This window comes from Dama dama, chromosome 26 (assembly GCF_033118175.1).
Source record: "Dama dama isolate Ldn47 chromosome 26, ASM3311817v1, whole genome shotgun sequence".
NCBI classification, from domain to species: Eukaryota; Metazoa; Chordata; class Mammalia; order Artiodactyla; family Cervidae; genus Dama; species Dama dama.
This window is the reverse complement of record NC_083706.1, coordinates 24,307,437-24,312,189: the sequence shown is the minus strand read 5'-3', so window position 1 is coordinate 24,312,189 and position 4,753 is coordinate 24,307,437.

The following is a 4,753-nucleotide window of genomic DNA, read 5'->3' as shown; positions in this document are numbered from 1 at the left end:
GTCCCATATCTCTCAGAACTTTAATCTGAAGAACAGCATCAAAGGCTGATTGTCTTGTGAGTCCCTTTGTTTTCTTGCTGCACCATGCTTTTGACTGGTGGCTCAGTGATAAAGAAGCCCCCTGCGATGCATTAGACACAAGTTAGATCCCTGGGTCAGGAAGATTCCCTGGAGAAGGAAATGGCAAACCCACTCCAGGATTCTTCCTGGGAAATCTCGTGGACAGAGGAGCCTGATGGGCTACTGTCCATGGGGTCACGAAAGAGTCAGACATGACTTAGCAACTAAACAACATGCTATTGAATGGCTTTCCAAACAAGGAGAAATTCTCTTTTCTTCATATTTAAGTTTACATTTTCCTCAAAGTCCTGTTCAAAGTGAAAAATGTTCTGTTAGCCCAGTTTTACCTCATACACTCGACAGGATGAAAAGCACTGGCTATGTGACTTGGTGCTCAGATGTCCCCCCTCCTACTTGTTGATTGGAAGACCGTTCATCTTCACTTCCACTCCTTCCCAGAATGATGGTGGGCTAGGTGACATTTTCAAATTAGCTCCCTTTGATTTATGAATGGGCTTTATTCTTTCACCTGGAATAAATGCATTAACGCCAGCTTCCTGTCAGAGTTCTGGCAAGCCCTTCTATTCACTGGGATTCAATTTTCCTCGATTGTATGTGGGTAGCACCAGGGGAAAGGAGAAGAATCTGTGTGGTTGTTAGGTGGAAATAATTATACACTGTCTGTAGGCAACAGAAATAGCTCTGATAATCAAGTTAGGAGTCACATTCAAGTTGAAGCATGAAGTCAGTGGGAAGATAAAGAATAGCGCTTCTCATGGTGGCACTCTGTCCATTATGAGAGATAAGTGTCACGACAGCTCACAAGGTCCTATTTAGGATCTGGTCCCACGTTACACCTCTGACCTTGCCTCCCACTCCTCTTACCTCATTCCCTCCATTTCAACCACACTGGTCTCCTTGGTGTCTCTTGGACAAGCCTGGTACACTCTGCTGTTGGGCCTTTGTATTGGCTGGAATTCTCTTTGCTCACATGTATGCTGGGCTAATTTCATCATTTCCTTCAAATCTTTGCTCAAACGTCACCTTTTCAACAATACTCTCCCTGACCTTCCTATATAAATGGCAAGCTTGTTTCCTACCTGTCACCCCCAAATATTACTTACACTTCTCAACGTCTTTCTTTTCCCATGGATGGCACTTACCTATCGTAAGATACTAACATTCATTTGCTTGGGTCTGTTATGGCCTGGCTCCCGTGGTAGGTGGATCCATATGAGAACAGGGACCTTGGCCTGCTTTATTCATTGGTTCTTTTCCCCAGGTGACTAAAACCGTGCGTGGCATGTAGTGGGCCCTTAGAAAATGTCTGACAAATAAAGGAAATATATGATCCAGGGATAACTTTACTGTTTGTGTCTCCATATGATCCCCACCTCAGATTCTTTACCATCTGAGCCACCAACGAATCTGCCTGCAATGTAGGAGACTTGGATTCGATCCCTGGGTCAGGAAGATCGCCTAGAGAAGGGAATGGCTACACACCCCAGCATTCTTGCCTGGAAAATTCTATGGACAGAGGAGCCTGGTGGGCTATAGTCCACATGGTCACAAAGAGTTGGACACAACTAAGCGACTAACACTTTTTACTTGAAATTACTTATTTAATGTCAGTATTTCCCCATAGACAGAAGACTCCATTAGTGCAAGGTGATGTCTATCATATTTTTTGTACCTGCAATATTTGCATAATACCATGAAAACAAGGGGTACTCAATTGCTTATTATATGAAGAATATAATGTGGATGATGTTTAATTGTGATGACATTTGTTCTCTATTTCCTGAATAAGTGTGTTATTTTAGTCTTAAGCTAGATGCTATGGCCACCAATCAGAGTAATCTGTACTGTCCATTCCAGGTCACTAGATAAGTGTTAATGATGCCCTAGGTCAGATACCTGGAAAAGCTAACATCTCACTTATACCTTAAAAGGACCAGAAGAAAATACTCTTTAAAAAGGCACATGGAAAAATTACTTAACAAATAATTAATTTGGACATCATAATTTTTTCCAAATATTCTTTCCCAGGAAGTACTAGAAGAGATTAAATAGTCTTTTTCACTCTGTAATCTTAGGTGGCTCTTGCTGACATCTTTCACTTTGCCTGTTTTGTTTTCTTTATGGGCTAACCTTTCACTAGATTGCACTCTCCTGGTAGTTTATTTTGTCTCTTCACTATAATGATAAGTGCTGTGTGAGGATGCATTCATTGTCTAGGGCTGCTGAAACAAATGATTGCAGACTTATTGGCTTAAAACAACAGAAGTATATTCTCCTACAGTTCTGGCGGCCAGAAATCTAAACTCAAGGTGTTGTCAGCGCTTGGTTCCCCCTGACATCTCTCAGGGAGAATCCTTCCTTGCCTGCCCTAGCTTCTGGTGGCTGCTGACACGCCTGGCATTGCACGCATGCATCACTGGGACCTCTGCTCCATCGTCTCATGACCTGCTTCCCTGTGCTTCTGCTCCATGTCTGTCTCTGCTTCCCCTTCTCTTCTAAAGACTTATTACTGGATTTATGACCCACCCTAACTCAGAATGATCGTATCTCAAAAGCCTTCACTGAATTGCCTTGCAAAGACTCCTTTTCCAAATAAGACTGAATGTATAGGTTCCAGGTGGACTTATCCTTTGGAGGGCTGCTATTCACCCCAGTATAGGGGCTTGATTGTGTGACTCAGTGCTATATCCCTAGTATGGAGGGTGATTCCTTGGAGACGTTGTAGGTGCTCAATTAATATTTGTGGAATGATATAAAGGAAAAAGCTTCCCAGGTGGCACTAGTGGTAAAGAACCCGCCTGCCAATTCAGGAGACATAATGAGAGAGGTGTTTGATCCGGGTCGGGAAGATCCCCTGGAGGAGAGCATGGCAACCCACTCCAATATTCTTGCCTGGAGAAGCCCATGGACAGAAGAGCCTGGTGGGTTACAGTCCATAAGGTCACAAAGGGTCGAACAGGACTGAGGCAACTTAACAGACACAAACACACATAAAAGGGAAGAGGACATAGAATACAATGGATCCCCCACTTCCTCGCAAATACCAAATACAATGGCAATGCAACTGTTAGAAATCCCATAGCGTGATCCAGAAGATTCTTCAGAGGGTGTCAAAGGGCAAAGTACTTTCGAGCAAAGCCAAATCAGTCTTTGAGATGTAAGCCTGTCAACTCACCTCTCTCTTTCCCTTATGTTTTGGTTCTCAAGGAGGAGAGCCACCAAGAAAATCAAAAGGTGGGCAAGTACCAGTTATGGAATGTCGCTAGGAGAGGTAATAACTGTACGCAAAGAGGGAAGGAGAAAGAGGGGCGTGCAGAGAGCGCTGGGCTCGCGCTGCGGTGGCCACGTCTGTGCTCGGCTTTGCGTCAGGCACAGGTATGTCATCAGAACGTGGGATGTGGTTTCCACGCCAGGTGACCTCTCTTTCAGTAAAAGACAAACACATGTAAAAGAACTTCAAAAGCTATTAGTCTGTGCACAGGCTTTATTGTTGGCAGACCCAATTTTGCAGGAGAATTTAAAGAAAAGATTATAATGAGGGCAGAAGCTGTTGAAAATGCAGTGTTTTAGCTGGTCCTGAGAGGGTGGTTTAAGATACAGCTACCTGAGACTTTCCCAGGGAGGAAGATGTTGAGGAAAGAGGCAAAGGGCAGGGATGCACACGGCACATGAAGATTTTCACAGCGTGGGTCTGAGAGCAAACAGGTTAATTTGGAGAAGATAGGGAGTTCGAGTGCATGGGGGAAATCAGGTTAGATGTGAGTTGAAGAGAAAGGATAGTGAATTCATTTTTCAAAATTGGCTTTCTTCCTAGTTGAAAATGATCAGAACTCACTTTATGGTGTCATCTTATCTCTTCATCTCTTAATACATTCTTTCTGACAGTGGGCAGCTGTGAAAAAAAGAAAGGTCTTCACTTGCCCTGACTAGATGAATCCTACTATTTTGCTTTTTGTTATCTTAAAGCCATGGCCACTGAGTAATCTTCATCTGTTAGCTTTTCAGCATTTTACCCTCTAAATAGCATCATAGGTCACATTCTGCTTTTTATCTTACAATTTTTTCCAGTCCTCTTGTGATTTTTTTTCCTCTCTCAAAGGTCCATTTTTTTCTAAATGTTGTCACATAGCAATTCCTGTTTCTTGTTATGTTAGATTTAGTTCCTTTAAAGTCTTTCACTGCAACCAGAATTCCAGTTCTGGAAAATTGTAATGGATTTTCACTCTAGCGTGTTTTCCCTACTCAGTAGCATCATATTTGAAATGAAGGAAAGCTGTTGTATTCTTACATCTTGAGAGAGCATTGGCATCAGCTTAACAGTAATTCTTTTCATAAAGTGCTTTGGAAACTAAGTTTTTCAACTGTCTGTTAATTATTTAAGCACTGGAGCTGAAGAACAATTCAAAGGAACTCTGAACTAGTGCTGACCTTTGGGTTTGTTACCTCAACCTTTTTAAACGTTCAAAAGAATCTGAAGAGCAAATTCTCTAAGAAGTTTAAGTGAGCAAAAGTACAAGAACCAATTAAGAAAATAATTGGTGATGATTGTATTGGAAATTTAGACTAAGATTTGTGTTGAAGTGCAAAATGGTAAGCCAAAGCAAAATACGAAAAAATAAAAGGGTATAGCTCTGATATGATAAAACAGAAAACAAACCAGAATATCTCTTTA